Source organism: Ictidomys tridecemlineatus, chromosome 7 (genome assembly GCF_052094955.1).
Source record: "Ictidomys tridecemlineatus isolate mIctTri1 chromosome 7, mIctTri1.hap1, whole genome shotgun sequence".
Lineage (NCBI taxonomy): Eukaryota > Metazoa > Chordata > Mammalia > Rodentia > Sciuridae > Ictidomys > Ictidomys tridecemlineatus.
The window spans coordinates 58,184,666-58,203,572 of NC_135483.1; the positions used below are offsets into that span (position 1 = coordinate 58,184,666).

Below are 18,907 nucleotides of genomic sequence, written 5' to 3' on the forward strand. Positions count from 1 at the left end.
AAATTTGTTTTCAGTGCTCTAACCATATCATGCCATTTTTTTTCCCTAGCAGTCTCATTTTTATCACCTTCCTTAAAATCAAAAGGGCAGGCTGGTGGGCAGGTGGTGTTCATAGTCATCCCAGGGCATCAACAAGGAAGTTTTAAAAGCTAAGGAGAAAGCATTGGATAAAATAATAATTTCTACTGATCCCATCTGAATATTCAGAAAACACTAGGCTTGAAAAAAACAAACTACGAGATTTCAAGAAAAGTGAATATGGAAACAGTTCCAACTGATACATGATTGATCCTCAAAAAAAAAAAAAAAAAAAAAACAAGAGAAAAGACGATATGAGTAGCAGAACACTCACGCCAGACAGTAGAGTGATTTCATGGGGTCAGTGCCTATGAATTTGTGTATGAGGGATATTTGGGAACTGTAGGAAAGGTGAAGGTGAAAGGTGGAAGAAACCAAAGAGAACTGCCAAGTGATTCATTCCTTTCTCCAAAAGTCTGACTAGTGCCAGAGAAGGTAGAAGAGCATATTAGATAGAATCCTACTTGGTAAACAAGGGGTTTGAACCCAGTGCAACCCAATGAGGGAGGAGATTACAGGATTTGCTTTATGGGAGCATATTAACTCTTTCAGGTGCTGAGGATACTTCTCAGAAAGCCTATGTTGCCATACAAGGAAGCACTTTATTCATGTCCTATGTTAAAAACACTTCAAGCAGCAATTAAATGCACATACACATGCATGATGTGCCAAATTACTGAACTGTTTAAGTTCTGGTTAACTTTAGAACAAACAATTCTAGTCTAGATGTCTGTAGTTTTAATTCATGTATTATAAGTTAAGCTTTGGATAACTTTGCATTTATTAATACACACACACACACTCACACACACCCACACATCCATCCACATACACAATCCCTAAAGAATTACTTAAAAAAAAAACACTTTATTATGATGTTACCCTCTTTTCAAAATCTTTCCTGAAAGTTATTCAACACAGAGAAGTAAGACTTTAGATCTTGGACAGAAATCTACTTTTTGCTTGCCCTATGAAATGTAATATCCTGATTGATGTTATTGGTAAATAAACAAGAGATCTCTGTCCCACACAATACTAAACATTTTAAAACAATAACCCTAAAATGCTTACTTTTCCTTTGACCTGGGCTTAACAATATCAGATTCCCTACAAAATTCAAGACCCAAATCAATGAAAAAATAGAAATGTGAAATTCTATTTCAAATATTGACATTATTGCATAACTTGATTAGAAGGGATGTTGAACCTGCGTGAAGTGAACCCAGTGCACATCTGTGCATACTAAACTGTTCCAGTGTGATCTTGTATTTATTATTATTTATTGTAAAAACACTTGTGCAGTCATAAATGTTGCATAAATGGCATGTTTGTGCATACTGCACACTGACAATTTTTATGAATGGATACACATAAATGCTCATAATTTGAGAAAATGGATGGCAGCATACTATTTGAGAAAAGTCATTAAATATTGGCAGCAAATGATGAGGCAAATGGAGGGTGTCTTTTGGTGCCATTCTGGGCAACTGTATTCTCAAGTCCCCTAGCAGAGTGTGTTGGAAACAGCCATGAAGCTTTCTCCTTAGAGACCTGCTCTCCCTCTCAGGATTCGTGCTACAGAGACCTCGACCGCTTGAGAAATAAAATGCATGCAGATCTCGGTTCTGAGAACTGTTCATACACCAGAGACATCACACTCCCTAAATCCGGTCCCACAAGTGTGTGCATGTGAGTATGGCATTTACCAACAAATGAACAGAAGGCAACAAGAGCTCATCTCCTAGAAATAACATTTCTCATCCCTTCCCAGTCAGGCTGCTAGGAAGCTTTCCAGGGGCTAACACTTGCGTGCCTTCCCCACCGGGAAGGAGCCTTACATTAATAACCCTGTCAGGGCTAAGTCAGCTTTGTGTGTAAGTCCACTCGGCGCCATATGGCAGTTTCCAATTCCTTTAGCAACTCAAGTCTGGCTAGGTTGCAGCGATGATTCATTTTTAAAGGAAGACCCCTTCGGGAAGCAGCAATGCCCCCGCCACTTACCTAGCTCCCACAGACCCCTCTCAGCAGGCGGCAAGGGCTCGGGCGCCACAAAGGGCTGTGGGATTCCCCGCTCCCTCCGGGGCTCCTCTCCCTGCGACGGTCCCCTTCGCCAATGATCTGTCGCTGGAAATCCCCCTCCCCTCCACAGAGAGGAGGGTCTCCCCGGCTGGCTGGAGCTCCTGGCGGTTTTCCCCCTCTCTTTACATCCCTGACTCTGGCTCACAGTCTCTAGTAGCAAGGCTCAAAGGAGAGGCGGCGGGAGGAAGCTAAGGCATCCTTAAAAAGAACAATAATCTTCATCGATCTTCACCCCCTTCCCCGCGTGGGGTCCCCATCCCCCTGCCGCCGCCCAGAGAAGAGAGGGCTGGAAAAGAGAAGGAAAAATCGAGCGGGGCTGAGCTCGCCGCGCGGAAGGAGCCGGAAAGGCGAGTCGCGCCAGCCCGGGAGTTGCCGCTCGCTCCGGCTGCCCGAGGCACGGCGGGGGCGGCGGGTGGTGGGTGCTTGGTGGGTGTGTGTCTGTGCAGGAGCAGCGAGAGGCTGCGCGCGGGAGGCGAGGCGGGGCGCTCGGGGGCGCCTGTCCCCCGCCCCGCAGCTCGCCAGCCCGGCGCGCACACTCGCCCGCGGCCGCCCCAGCCTCCCGCTCAGCCTCCCGCTCCGCCTCCCGCGCTCCGCGCACCCGCGGGCTGGAGCGGCCGTCGCTTCCACCTCCGCTTTCTCTGCCACCCCCTCCTCCTCTTCCTCGGCGTTCGCGGCTCTCAAGGTGGGCAGCGGGGCGGGGCGGCTAGGCTGTGCTGTCCGCTGGGCACCTTTGGAGACGCCGGGGTTCGCTCGGCCTCGCGGCGTTGGAGCCGTGCGCTCAGCCAGGGACAGCGCCCCCATGCCCAGGGCGCGGCCGGGGCGCGGGAGAGCGGGCGCCGCCCACACCTCGGCGGGCACCTCCCTTTGCTCCCGCTCACCCTCCGCGCTCTCCGACCCGGGGCCAGTCTTTTCACCCACCTGCTTCGCTCTGCGGCTTTCAACCGGCCGCTCCTGGAGAGAGGGTCCGCAGCCCCGAGGCCGCCCGAAAGCTCGGCGGCCGGGAAAGCCCTGGGATGCCCCGCCGAGACGCGCTCCGGCAGCTTCGCGGGATTCCCTCGGCCCTTCTGCTTCCAACTAGGGGGCTCTCCCGCCGCCCGACCCCTAAACGGCCATGACCCTGGGCATACTGCTCGACCCGGATCCCGGGGAACTGGGACCAGGACACATGACTCCTGAATGATGGGACCAGGAGTATTTTCCCGGAAAAGGAGCTGCGGGAATAATGAGGAGTGCAGATAAGATCTGACTTTCCTCCGGGCACATCCAGCTCCACTTGGGGGCCATCACTAGCCCCGGGTAACCCCGCTTTTCTGGGTTTGAGGGTAAAGCCGGGTCGGTGGCAGCCTTAACTCTTGCTTCCCACGGGGGCGCTATTCATACCTTGCTTGCTTTCTCTAGCCATCTACTTACCAGCTGGAAAACTATGCCAAGTTCCTCCTAGTGAAGCTGCATGGTGAACACACAGACCCTTCCCCACCTTCAGGACGCAGGAAAGACAATGAACCTGAACAATAATGACGGGGCCAAACAGGTTCCTAACCAAGGTTCCTGACAGGTGGAAATAAAGACAGCCTGCATAGTTGCAGGGCTTTCAGGAAAACAAAGTAGCTTAAAACACCTTTTCAAAAAGAATGCTGGCCATGATAATATATTTCAATCTGATACTTAAGAATTTCTGTAGATCAAGAAAGATGGCAGTTGAAGAAGTTTCAAACACATTTAGTTTTAAATATATCCCATTTAATCTTTGCTTTTGCTTTAGTTGTCATCTGTACTGGGATGTACTGTCCTCTTGGATTTCCTTCACGTGGACTTCCTGCTTCCCCAAGAACCTACCTTGTGTTCAGTGATCTTTTTGAAGTATCAGATGTTGGGTTGTAGTATGGAAATTGACCTTTCTGATACTGTCACCCTTCAACAAGAACCTGCCTTGTCCTCTGCACTTCTCTGGGCGTGTGGAGCAGGAACACTAGGATGAGATCACCCAGATTTCCACACCTTAATACAGTCCTAGCCAGTTTCCAAGCTTCAGCTCTGCACTTCCAGGGAACTGCAGAAAGCCCATTCCTTCACCTCCAGTCTTTCCATCCTCTCATACAGTTTACATCCTCTCCTGCAGATGACCGCCCCAAATACAACCCTGAAGATAATCATTTCCCTATTCACCAATGTTCCCAACTTTTCCATTCCCTATTGGCCTACTTCTATGCCATTGCATGCATGTATTTTTCTCTTTCTAGAATGTTTCTTTCCAGGTGCCAGCTCCAAATCATTGCAGCCCCTCCAAGGCCCACTTCACATTTTGCCTATTTTGTGACCCTTCCCCTTTGATATCTCCAGCACATTGTCTCAGCTCTCTTAAAAGGTATGGGCCACCTTCTGCTTCTTAGAGCATACATGAACTTCCTATGTATACATCCTACCATTTTAAGATGTAAGTTCCTTCAGGGCCAACTCAACACCTTTTGTTGTTGCTTTCCTTACATCTTACCCAAGGCTACACATGTGGATTCAGAGATAACCTATTCATCCAGTAAACATTTATTTTGCAGTTTTTGTCAAGCACTCAATATTTGTTAATGAACAGAATTTATAAAATAGTTTAAAACTAGAAAGATCTCTTAGGACTTATTTTGACTATGCCTAAATATAAATGGCATGATACCTTTCCTTAGGCATGGTGAAAATCCCCTTACTTTATTAGCCCTACATCAATAGTACTGATCACCTTGGTAGTAATTGAAATATTTGACAAGTATTGTCTAAAATTTTCTACCTTAAATTTCCATTAGATTTGAGAAAACTGAATCTGTGCCTACTATATGAGTGGTCATTAGTTAAAAGAGTAAATTATCTGTCAGGTAAAATAAAATGCTGCTGTATCCATTTCTGGAAGGCAAGGAGCTAGGAGTAAGTCATTCATCAATCCTGAGTCATGTCTGTGAGCATGCAATGATAAGAAAAAAATCTCTGGGGGAAAAGTTTAATTTTGCTTACTAAGTTACTCATGGCCCAAATGAGTTCTAGAGAACAACCCATTGTACACAGATTGTTTGAAATAGCAGGGTTCTCCATATGCACAGCTTGAATTCCACGTGGTGGTAGAGACTTGTATTCATTATCATCATGCAGCTCCATCCATAGCCTTAGTATATATAATTTGGATTTTCTTCATTTATTCTCCAAAGGAAAATTTAAATGATGTAGCTGAAAGTGTGATATGTTTTCACATTGCTTCTTAACTCATCTTTTTTTAACCTTTATTGAGATTTATAGAAATGTTCCTTGTGCTTGTATTTTGATTTCCCAGATTTATTTTGCGATACGATGAAATCACATTAAAGGGGAGAAATGTCTGTTTAGTATGTCAAAATGTTTCCCTTATAAAACTTCATAAGATTAATAACTCCAATACAAGTTTAACCTGAAATACCCTTAGGCATTTAAGTAGATAAATTTAAGCAAAATGTTTTCCCTCGTACGTCAATATAGGGGTATATAGGAATATATATATATATATATACACACACACACACACACACACACACACACACACACAATATAAAGTATAAATAATAGGTTCTTGGGGTTTTTTGTTGTTAAATGTAATATTTGAAAAAAACATTAAGTATAATCTAGTTATACTGGCTGCACTTTATCAAGTTTGAGTTTGCATGAGCAAGTTGATTTACAGAGAAAGTCAGTATAGATTAGAAAAAAAATGGTAAAGTCAGAGGACAAATGTTTTTAAAAATGTTAAAAGCATAAAGATAATGATTTGCAAGTTTTGCAAAAGAGAATTTGATGTGATTTTTTTTAAAGTCAAATGGAAGGAAGCTTATAACATATTGAGGAAAATCAAACAAAAACAAAAGTGAATTCAAAAGGAAGAGTAGTTAAAAATGATGTGAACCCCATTAAAGGGAAAATATACAAACATATATGTAAATATGTGTGAGGGTGTGTACGTATACATTATGAAAGCATCTGTATTGACTAGCTAGAGTTAACTCTGAGTTGTTTTATTTGGTATAATCTGTTTATATCAAAAGATGGGTGAATATTAACCTTTCTCAAACATCAGCACAAGAGGATACATTTTGCATTTCTAATTATAAACCAATTTGTAAATAGATTGTGACTGTCTTCCCCCAACCCCAAATAAGCGCAGATACCACTCTGGTTTTTTATTGTGATGTAAGAAAGGAACCACTGAAGGATAACTAGAATTTCCCATATTCTTATATTAAATATGCCCTCTTTTTTCTCTTCTAAATAAAAATGTAGGAAAGCCTGGGCATTCTCAGCAATTCACAGAATCTTAGCAGCCACTGAAATCCTACACTCACACATTGCAGAGAAGGCTTGAAAAATAAATGAACCGTCTGTGTGTTCTTCATTGAAGAGATAAGTACTATCTCATTGATTCTTTTGGATTTAGTTGAGACAGATTTGGCTGTCCTTTGAAGATTTAAAGCTAGAGATAAGCTCCAGACTGACTGTATTTGTATTTTTTAAAACAGTTCTTGTTCTGAGTATGAACTTTTTGAAAAATGCCAGATGCTTGAACAAAGCATTTTTTTTCTGCCATGTAATAGTGTGAATATAAGTACTGTGTTTGAATTTACCCTTAGACATACTTCCAGATGTCATTATTGTCTAAGCAGTCTGACTTGGTCTTAGAAATTGGGAAGTTTAGGGTGAGGAGTTTCTGGGGACAGGGAAGCAGAAATTTTAAAAATATACCCCTTAGATTCTGAAATTTTTAATATGCTATTCTAGGGCATGGTGGAGCAAGGATTGGATTCCTGATCAAAACTGAGTCTTAATCTCTGTTTTGCATTTGTGCTGTGTAGTATCCAGTAAGTTTTACCAAATCCTTAAGACATGTCGGACATTAGACTAAATTGTTACAAGTATTGGCTACTAATATCATAATTTAATCCTAATGATAGTGCTTTAAGTTAAACACTATTATTATTATTTAGTTAAAAAATGGAGGTAACCAAACTCAAGAGAATTTAAATTACTAGTCCCAGATCATATGTTAAATGAAAGAATTTATAATTTGACCTAAAGCAGTGTGTCCTTAAACTTTTAAACTATCTTCTGCCTACTTCATCGCACACTGGTAAAATCTTTCTGTATGTTTCACCAGATTATCTCAAGTTCATGTGAAAATTTTGTATAAAATATTATCTTTCATTTTTAAAAATGAAATATAGTTATGATAGTGTGGTAGTTGCCAAATACAGCCTACCCCAGGGAAATAGGTAATCCTAAAATGGTACTAAAGGGGATGGAGATAGGAAATGTGTCTTTTGTATTCTAATAGATAGGTTGATAGTGATCTGATGGCTCACCAGTCATCTGCATGTCTGTCCTCTGCAAATTTGATCCTGCTATGCTGAGCACATTGGGGATGAGACACATTGTCAGGGACTAAAATGGAGTCTTTCGGGCTTACAAAGGGAAGGTACCTGTGTGGACCATGGGCTACCCAGAAGTCCTAAACAGCTCCAGATCACAAACAAACCATCAGCACAATAGCTCAGGTGCTCTTAGGAACAGAGTTCATTTAAAGCACTGTCTGTGCTTAAAAGAAAAAAGGGACTGGAATAATCCCCCACAGTAGAGGTTGTGCAACTGGTCACAAATGAAGGAGCTGCTTAGCAAATCCAAGGGCATTTTTCTCAGCCCCAGATTTCACATCATTATCAACAAAAAGTGGATTTAATAATATAATATGTCTCTGGCCATGCAAGGACCTTGTCTGTGAAAAGCCAAGATTAAAGCCATGACAAGCAAGATTAAATTAGTTGCCCAGTCTTTTCTGGGAAATTTCCATGTGGACATAGGACTCAGCAAAGCAATTGGGTTTAAATTGTGTCAGATACTCTTAACAGTGCCTTTGTTCCTTTCTGATGATGAGGACTGAGCTGACAATATGTTCAACAGAAACCTACTTCCAAAGGGGATATTAATTCTAAGTGATGAAAAAGTAATTCTGCCATATTTCTCTGTCCTCCTTGTAGTTAGCACTCAGACCTTCAGAATCTACTCTGCGGTATCAAGTAGAAATATTGATCATTTCCAGGATCTCTAGTCTGAAAACTATCATTTCCCACCACTTAACATGGGTTTAATGTTTTATCTAAATAAAACACATTATTATCATAAATAAAAAAAATAGTTTTTTTAGCATGGTATACCCACTAAAATTATATCAATAACTTAATAGAGTAGTTATTGGAAAGCATTTAACATTAACAATGAATAGATGTGAATAACTAGTAAAGATTGATAAGCATGTATATAAAGCTTACAAACTCAAATATAAGCACATATTGCCTAAAATGTACTGTTGCGATGAAAGAATGACTTTTTTCAATAATTTTTTAAAATTTTTGTTCTAAATAGTTTTACATGACAGTAGAAGGCATTTTGACACATTATATATGAATTGAGTATAACTTCTCATTCTTCTGATTGTACATGATGTAGAGTTACACCAGTCATGTAATCATATATGCAAGTGGGATCATGATGCCGGATTCATTCTATTTATCCCATCCCCTCCCTTCACTGCCCTCTGTCTAACCCAAAGTACCTCTGTTCTTCCCTAGCCCACCCCCTTATTGTGAATTAACATCCGCATCTCAGAGAAAACATTTGAATAGTGCCACTCTTTAGGTTGCTTAGTTATGACTAACATTGTTGGGTTATGGAATTTAATATCTATGATCATTATGGCACTCATTCAATATTTTATTTCATATAATATATATTATTGTCACATTTTATATAGTACTTGAAGTAAAATATTGTCAATGTACATTTTTTGTATTTGTTTCTGTTTAATAATCTAGTTTTTTTCAATAAAAAATGAAGACTTATTTCAACAAATACTGGTATGTATTTTAGAATACAAGAACCAGTGATTTTGATTACAATTTAAAATACAGACATTTAAAAAAATTTTAATAAGACCTGTAAATGACTATTTCTTACCTGCCTTGCCACATCTACTCTATGCATAACTAAATAAGACTTGCCAGATTCTAGCATTTGTCAAATTTCATTTTAGCTAATCACATTGCTTATAATCAGACACGGGAGAGGAGAATCAAACATGGAAAGTTAGCCTGTTAAACAAGTCTAATTAGCATGAAGGCAGTTTAATTTGACTTTACACTTCTGCAATTCAAGAAGTCCCCAAACTGCCCCAGATATCAATCATTTCCCATAGTACTGTGTTGATGGAGACATTTGTTTCACTATAGAAACAGATCTTCATGAGCTCTCATCAACCAAGGCTCATCCTATCATATTCTTTTCCATCACATGGGAAAGTGTGAGTACAATAGAAAATTAAACTCTCCAGGTTAAAAATTAAAAAAAAATACATCCCTGCTGTGGTTAATGCTGATTGGAGTAGAGGGATGAAAGCTTACTTGAATCAGAAAATTTCTCCTATTTTCTCTTTCACTGTACATTTTTACCTTCAAAGCTAGACCGCTGGCACACACAGAGTAGAGTGTCATTCTCTTATATTTTAAAATTAGTGAATGCAGTAGTCATAAATAATAGTTGACACAAAATAAGTCTAGTGTAATCCCATAATCTTTTTTATTATAAGTTGCATCAATTTGAAATATTTCTAACACTTGTATTCCTATGGTGTATCTTTAAAGTTTGATATTTTGCCCATGCCCAAAATTTATTTAAAAATTCAAAGGGTACCATAGAGGAAATTGTGAAATTATGTTTGGAGAAGAATATATTTAGATATAATATACAAAATGAAATTCACCTATTAAGAACTACAAACTTGAGAGTTTCCAGGCACAAAACTTTTAATACAAACTGCCAGATTATTGGCTTATGTAATTTTGCTATATTGCCTTTGGCAATTATCAATAGCTATAGAACAGGAAAACTAATGCAGAAGAAATTAACAAAACAAAAAAAAATCAAAACTAATGCAGGAGAAATTAACAAAAAAAATCAGAGTAGATAAATTGAATTAGTTAAATAGCTAATGCTGAGGAAGGAAGAAACACTTTTCTATCTCTTTACAAACTCTCCAGTTTACTCCCTGAAGCATGAGATTTGAGTGCCCATAGACAGTATTATTGTTTGGCTTGCAGAGCTATAAAGTACTCCTGGCATCCCTATTTGAAAAATGTGGCTGTTGACATTTAAATGACTCTGTTAAGATCTGACCTGGAAAATTACAGTGGACTCTGTGCACTTCATTACCAGAAGAATGTGGCCAGATGAAAAGGAATTGGAAAAGAGTAACACAAACAATTAAACAGGAGAATGGGAATTGTTCTACTAGAATGCATGAAGAAGAAAAGGAAAATACAGAAATACAGTGTCCAGTGAGTGATGATGGATGTATGGATGTAACATTAAGATTATATTCAGCATATTAAGTGTGATAAAACAGAACGATCAAAGATAACTAACAGGGGTGAGTAGGTGATTCTGGAGATTAAAACCTAGGGCCTTGTGCATGCTAAGCATACAGTCCAACCACTGAGCAGCACCTCAACCCCCCAATCCTTCTAATTTTAAAATATCTACCTTCATGAAATAAAAAATTATCATAAACTATTGTTCTTCTCTAGTCATCAAATATTGTAAGCCCTTTTTGCAAAGAAAATAAAGCAAAATGAAACAAATAATTAAAGAAGTAAGTTACTAATAGTACAGAATTATATTATTCATATTCTCAAGAAAAAATTAACTATTTTTCCTGATAATATTTGCAAATGTAAGGAGAAGCAAAGAAATATGATACCTTCTTTGATCCCTTAAATAATAAGGTGAATTACATGATGTATTTGGAGGCCTCATGTTCAAAATATATAGTTATGTCAGGTAATAAACATTAATATTATTTAAAAAACCAGGGTACTTATTGCTTTATCCTGAAACTATTTGTGATGTCAAGAATCAAAATTCTAATAATTCTTATGTCTAAGTGAAAATTTATTGGACTACTTCAGAGCATATAATTTCTATATAAAGTACTGCATTTTTCTCTAAGAAATTTGTAGACTTAGCCATTTTCACTTTTCCTATTTGACATTCCTTCCCTGTTTCCTTCACACAATCACATTTTATGAGCAAATTTATCTGTCACAGCTAAAGTTGCAGTTTTAGTAGCTAAAAACATGTAATCAATTTCTACCACATGTTGGGTTATTCCTTGGAAAGTTGTATGTCAGTGATAAAATTAGGAAAGCAGAGCAGTGCTGACCACACCCCCTGCTCTCATGCCCCTCCCCCTTTTCTCCCTTGGTGACCACCATAGCCTCTAAGAACCTTCATCTATATGCAAATGACTTCCAAAGCTGTATTTTCTTCATAATTTCAATTACTGTTGCATTTCCAACTGTATATTGGGTCTTTCCACTATCACTTCAAATCAATTCTTCCAAAAGAATTCCTCTTTTTTTTTTTTAATTGTAGTTGGACACAATACCTTTATTTTATTTATTTTTATGTGGTGCTGAGGATCGGACACCAATGCCTTGCATGTGCTAGGTGAGTGCTTTACTGCTGAGCCACAACCCCAGCCCCAGAATCATTCTTCTTAATCACCTTCTTTTCACTGCTCAGTGTCAGAGCTTTGGCAGCCATTTTAACTTACCACTTGCTTCTTCTACAAAGGTTTCTCCAAAAGCCTTGACTTTTCTTTCATAATGTCTCAAACCTCTACTTATGTGGCCGAGGCCAGAGGATCACAAGTTCAAGGCCAGCTTTGGCAATTTATTGAAACTCTGTCTTCAGAAAATACACACACACACACACACACACACACACACACACACACACCTCATACTTTAACTTCTATTCTCAGTTACCTCTAATAGGCACTCTCTCCCCATATCACCTTCCCAAAACAGCCCTAGCCCTGGGTGATTTAAAAACATAACAGATAGGTTTAAGAGTGATTCCCTGTTGCCTGTTGAATAAATCCCCAACCTATTAGCCCAAGGTTATAATGTTTCCATGATTTATCTATACCTATGTCTTCACCCTCATTCCTCACACATGTTCCTGTAGTCCACATCCCACAAAGAGACCTGGGCTTTGTCAGTTTTTCACTTTCAATAGCACAATATGCTTATCTGGAGATACCCTTTCTTCCCTTCTCCATCAGTCAGAACTTTGAAAAAGTCCAACTTAAATTCACCTGTTCCCTGAAGCCTTTCTTGACTACTATAGGCAGAAGAGCTGTTGTTGCCTCCTAAGCGATAACACATTATCTGCTACTCATTTATTTTAGAAATCGGTAACATTTGGAATAGACCGTCTTTCTGAACATCTATTAGATTCATAACATATGCATTAAATACTATCTCATAATTACTTTCCATGGAAAGTTTCAAAGGTCCTCTGTTTCTCTGTGTGATTGACATCCTGAAAGAACTTTGGTAGAGAAAACATTTAAAACCACTCAGTTTGCAATCACACCATCTACAGAGCTCAGCATATGATTCAAACATTGCTGTGAGAATGGGCAATTTCACAGGCTCCTCTTTTGTAAAAAGAAGATGATAAACCCATTTTGAAAGATTATTTTAAAGGTTAATTAAAATAGCATATGCAAAGATATCAATCACAGAGGCAATCAATAGATGTGAGTTATTTCCCTCTGTGTCCTCCAAGTAGCTCACTCACAGTGGGAATTTGGTGAAAATCAGAATGATAACACGCTCTGTTCCAAAAATTTAAACTTTTAACACTTCTTAGAAAAGAAGTTTCTCAGTCTCATCACAATGAAAACACACATAAATTATTGTGTAGGAGCTAGGTGTGGAGGCATGCCTGTAATCCTGGGACTCAGGAGGCTGAGGCCAGAGGATCACAAGTTCAAGGCCAGCTTTGGCAATTTATGGAAACTCTGTCTTCAGAAAATGCAAAGGACTAGGAATGCAGTTCAGTGGTAATGAGCCCTAGGGTTCACTCTCCAGTACAGTAAAAGCGAAACAGAGAGTAAAAGGATTGACAATATGAACTAGTGCCTGTCTGTGGATAACCTTGATTGTCAAGCTCTAGACTGTTTTTCTCGGTCTGCAATAAGACAGGCTGAAACACTTGAACAAAGAGTTGTGTGAACTATTGCTCTGTTTTTCATTTGCTCCCACTGTACCATGATGGAAACAACCAGAGTGGTATTTACAAAGGAACTGACTTCGTTTCAGAAGTCTGCCCTAATGTCCTGGCCTTGACAGTGAACGGCTATATAATCACAGGCAAATCCCTTTGCCTTCCTGAATTCTGTCTTTTTTTTAATCTATAAAAGAGAACTAATAATTCCCTGCTCATAGAACTTCTTTCAGTATTAAGTGAGATGAAATATGTAAAATATAATTAATGAGACATGAAGTATCACCTCAATGTAAAATATAACAAGTCTTCTTCATAAATTATAGTTTACTAAAGTTAGATTTGATGAGATATACCATATGTAACTCTCATCAATGGCTGTAGTCCCAGTGGCTCAGGAGGCTGGAGCAGAAGGATTGCAAGTTCAAAGCCAATCTTAGCAACTTAGTGAGGCCCTAAGACAACTCAGTAAGACATTGTCTCTAAATAAAAAACAAAAAATGGATGGGGATGTGGCTCAGTAGTTAAGTGCCCTTGGGTTCAATCCCCAGTATCAAAAAAAAAAAAAAAAAGAAAAAAGAAAAGAAAAAAGAAAGGAAGCTACAGGTCTTTGTTTATGGTGGAATGGGAGTTTAATTATAATAATGGAATTGAATCTCATTTCACAGAGAGCTGAAGCTACAAAGAAAATAACAGTACCAAAAGCAGTGGTCCCTGTAAGATGGGCTTGTTTAGCTGCTGTTTGTCCTTTTCTCCCTTTTCTGGTCTCAGTGCTGCCAGATTTCAAAAGCAGGCTGAAATTCCATAAAGCAAAAATAATGTGATTTAACTGTTTACTAAATGCATAAGACAACATTGAATACTGGAAAAAAGTAATAACATTACATCAAGTTAAACTAAATCCAGTAGGCAGAAAATTCAATAGAATGTTGCAAAACAAAAGCACACATTTTGCTCTGAGCCCTAAAGACCAACAAGGGAATGGCAATGACGAAACCTCCATGTGGAAAGTTGGGTTTCTGTGTTCAGGTATGAGAACAGATGAGAGTAGCACCCGAGTTGTCTGGGCTGCTGTGATGTTGGATATGGAGGTAATTAGGCCCCAGATCTTGCCTGGTTTTAAGGAGCAAAGATAATTCAATACAAATTCAGAAATCAGCCCACAAATTGCAAACTGAATTAAGAAACAAGTAATAATCATTAATATTGTTTATATTTCTTGATATCATTTGAAGAGTATTCATCACTGATTTTCTAGTGGCAGGGAAGATTATATTTCTCTGGAAATAATACAGAAACACTGTTGTATACAGAAGTAAGCTATGGATACCTGGGTTGTAATATTCTACTATTACTAGTTACTGAAAATGAACTTAGCATAAGGATGTACATGAAAAAAAGTTTGGTCCAAATTCTAGCCCTTGTTATATATTTTAATTATTTCTGGTTTGTGTTTGAGCCTTCAGGCTTGGTAGTCTTCTCATTTAAGTGAAGGAAATGAAAAATCGAAACACATATCACTTTTAATTAAAATTCTAATATCAAAAGATATTGAGCAGTCTCCCCTGATAAAATCGGTCCCAACAGTGCTTTTGTCTTTACAGTTAATGATTAATTTAATGATTTTCCATGCTATTTTTTATACTCGGATCTATATTGCTTGATGAGGAGGTAGGACTTTACTATTTCTAAGTTATAACATGGCATAAAAAGAACTGCCTGCAGAAGAATTAGGCTCCTTATTGGAATAGGTATGGAAGATCCTGGCTTAATGCAATATGCAAGGCCAATTAGTTGCAGAGATCTGAAGGTTATGGGAATGAACTATTTTTAAATACTGGAACCAATCTTTAGATTTCTTAATAGATCAAAAATATCTGTAAGTTAAGTTTTAAGCTTTATGTTTTATTGAAAAAAAAATAAAAGGCCCTCTTTAATTTTTCAGGTCTTCAGGAATGCCTTCTTACCAGCTTTACTTTAAGGAAACATGTCCAACTCTTGGGTGCTTTCCAGAGAAATGAAAAGACAATCAGGCTATCATCAGATTTCTCAAGAAAAATCTTCAGATTTCTAAGTAAAAAAACTATTTTCAATCTAGAATTCTATACTTGGCTAAACTATCAATAAAGTCTGAGTAGGCAATAAAGAAATTTTTAGATTTTCAAGAACTCAAAGTATTTCTTCTGATTTATCATCATATTATACTGTATATAACTTACCTTATTTCTGTACATTCTAATAATTTTTATTGTGGTAAAATATATATAACATAAAATTAGCCCTTTTAGCAAGCTCTAATTGCACAGCTGAGTAGCATTAAGTAAACTTTGGTTGTTGTGCAGCTGTCTCCACTGTCCTTTCCAGAACTTTCCAGAAACATCAAATCCATTAAGATAATAGCTTATCCATTATCCCCTCCTCAGTCCTGACAACCCACCATTCTACTGTCTGTCTCTGTGAATTTGACTATTTTAGGTACTTCATATAAGTATAATCAGAAATATTGACCCAATTGTGTTTGGCTTATTTCACAGAGTATGTTTTCAAGGTCCACTTGCATTAACATATATAAAATGTTCATTCCTTTTTATGACTGCATAATATTACCTTGTTTGAATCTACCACGTTTTGTTTATCCATTTATCCATCAATAAACTTTTGGGTTATTTCTACCTTTTGGTTCTCATAAATAACAGTGAACATTGGTGTATAAATATCTATTCTACTTCTTGCTTTAAATTCTTTTTTTTATTAGTTACACACGACAGTACAATGATCCTGACATATCATACATTTGAATCAAATAGGGTATAATTTCTCATTTTTCTGAGTGTACAGGTTGCAGAATCACAAGAAGTGGAGATGCTAAGCCATATGATAATTTATATTTGATTTTTTTAGAAATTTTCATACCGTTTTCCATAGCAGCTGCATTATTTTATATTTCCACCAGCAAAGCACAAAGGTTCCAATTCCTGTATCCCCTCCAACACATGTTATTTTCTGTTTGTTTTGGTTCTGCCTGTAGTAGCCATCCTAATGGACGTGAAACAGAATCACATTATAGTTTTGGTCTGCATTTCTCCAATAGTTAATGATATTGATAATCTTTTTCTATTGACTATTTGTATAACTTCTTTGTGAGAAATGTCTAGTAAAGTCCTTTATGCCCCCCGCCACCCTTGCCTTTTTTTTTTTTAAACTTTGGTGGTTTTTTCTGTTGTTGAGTTGTAGGAGTACTTTACATGTTAATATATTACCCTTTATCAGATATAAAAATTCCAAATACTTTCTCTGCATTACCCTTACAATCCTTTAATAGTGTCCTTTAATGTACTAACATTTCTGATTTTTAATGAAGTCTGATTTATCTATTTCTTTCTTCTGTTTACCTTTGTTTTGGTGTCTTAGCCAATAAATCATTGCCAATTCAATGTCAGAAAGATTTTCCCCAATGTTTTCTTCTAATTTTTTAATGACTTTTTTAGCTCTTATATTGAAGTCTTTCATTCATTTTGATTTAATTTTCGTATATGTTAAAGATTCAACTTCTTTCTTTAGCATATGGATGTCCAGTTTTTTAGCAACATTTGATAAAAAGAGTATCTTCTACTCAAGGAATGGTCTTGGAAATCTTGTCAAAAGTCATTTGACTATATTGGTGAGGGTTTATTTCTGGGATTTCTATTTTGTTGCATTGATCTACATGTCTGTCTTTATGATACTAATATTTACTTTAAGAGTTGCTTAAGTAAGTATTCCAAAGAAACCAAGAAAGAAGACCAGATAGATACTTTAGAAGACGAAAGTACCAAATCAGAACAGTGGTAAACAATTCTCAAATAATATTTTACTGAAACCAAGGGAGAAACAGTCCAGATTGAAGCAAGTCAGAAGTTTTCTGATGCAAGTCTTAGGGGTATGAAGGGATTTGATTAATTAGAAAGAATGAGAGTGTGATAGTCAACTTCTGCTCACAGTGAACAAAATATTGAGAAAGACAAGAACAATATTGAGAAAGAAAAGTTTATTTTGGCTCATGGTCTCAGAGGTTTAGTCCATAGTCAGCTGACTCCATTGCTCTGCGCCCAAGATCAGACAGAACATCATGGCGGAAGGGCATAATCTCTATTATGCTGCCCACCTCCTAGTGACTAGGAAGTGGGGTTGGGGGAGATGAAACCTTCCATGGCATGCTTCCAGTGATCCACATCCACCAGTCATGCCCCACCTGCCTACAGTTACCATCCAGTTAGTCCATTCAAACACACATGGGCTAATTGCGTTACAGTTCTCACATTGGAAATATTTCACCCATCATTCCTGCATTCACACTAGAGTTTTCTTGAGGACGCCTCATATTCAAACAATTACAGAGAATTTTGATAAATATGAAAATATGGTAAAGACATGTGGTGGAGCAATTCCTGATTGGAGGGACAATTCCTTTGAGTAGCATCACAACTGTGACATCGGATCTGCAGGAAACAAAATTTACATACTTCTAATATTATAAACTTTGAATTGTTCATTAAATTGTCAATTTAAAAATTAATTCACAAACAATTATGAATACTGTCTGAAAATGTTGTAAAACAACAAACAACAATAAGTAATGAACATTGATGAAGAAGTTGAGAGATTGTTAAAGTACTGTGAAGGAATTAGAAGCAGTCATTTTTAAAGGGTTGCCCCTGAAGAGCAAAGCTGGAGGAAAATAGGAAAGCTGGAGAAGCAGACTCTCTTCATTGCATGCACTTCTATTTGATTTTTTAAACACATGCATGTCTTGTTTGGATAGTGTAAAATAAAATACAAGTTGCAATGCCAAATAAAAACTACAAGATCATATTAGAATTCATAAACCAGAACAATTTGGGGTAATGGTGAGATTACAAAACATTTTTCAGTTGACTAAGAAGTCAGTGGTGGGTTTTCTTAAGTAGTTGGGACACCATCTGCATTCCATTGAAATAGAACTACTGTAGAGTCATCTTAGAGCATCTCTAAAATCAAAATGTAAATCATTGGATTAAAAGCTTTTCTTTAAAACTTTAATTCATGAATCACTTATTTGTAAAATGAAGATAACTAAAAATCCTGAAGTTATATCTGAATTTATAAGCAGTAAAGTTTTATTGAACTAGTATCCATGTATTTGAGTTCTATCCTGGAAAACATACCAAAATCACAATATAAACCACTAATTTCTGAAAAAAAAACCATGAGGTTCATGTCTCAGTTTTTACCAAGAGTCCAATCTGTAAGATATGTTAATGGTTATTGATGCTAATATGTATGCACAAACACAAATAGTTTTTGGTTAGCCAATTATATATGTGTGTGTGTGTGTGTGTGTAATAGAAGGTTGATAGCATCAAGAAGTCACTACTAAAAATAAGGAAAGGGACCCTGAAAAACAACTAAGATATAAGAACTTGAAACAAAAAAATATCAGCTGGAGGCCAGTCAGTTTGCTGACAGATCTTCTCAAGGGAAGAGAAGGTGCAGTTCAACATGGCTGTAATTAGTAGGACAAATAACTTCCTCTATGTTGACGATTCTCAACTCTAGATTTCTAACTGGAGACCATTCTTCGGCACACCAGATAAATTTCTGGAAC

At 37.7% G+C, this 18,907-nt stretch overlaps 1 protein-coding gene and 1 long non-coding RNA gene across 4 annotated transcripts in view; one reads left to right on the forward strand and one right to left on the reverse strand.

Moving 5' to 3' along the window:
- Kcnb2 (potassium voltage-gated channel subfamily B member 2) overlaps window positions 1-3,438 on the reverse strand; it is a 384,499-nt gene extending 381,061 nt beyond the window's left edge. The window contains exon 1 of one of the 3 annotated variants that reach the window (XM_021733630.3): window positions 3,076-3,438. The gene's annotated coding sequence lies outside the window, so the exon portion shown is untranslated. Of the gene's footprint in view, window positions 1-2,079; window positions 2,220-2,755; window positions 2,845-3,075 lie in introns of those variants that run through there. The other 2 variants (XM_078017031.1, XM_005335823.4) reach the window with 2 other exon arrangements.
- A 3,587-nt stretch (window positions 3,439-7,025) lies between these two features.
- Window positions 7,026-15,956, forward strand: LOC110599171 (uncharacterized). The gene is made up of 2 exons (XR_013423951.1): window positions 7,026-11,715; window positions 15,230-15,956. It is a non-coding gene; the product is annotated as an uncharacterized LOC110599171 (long non-coding RNA).
- The last annotated feature ends 2,951 nt before the right edge of the window (window positions 15,957-18,907 follow it).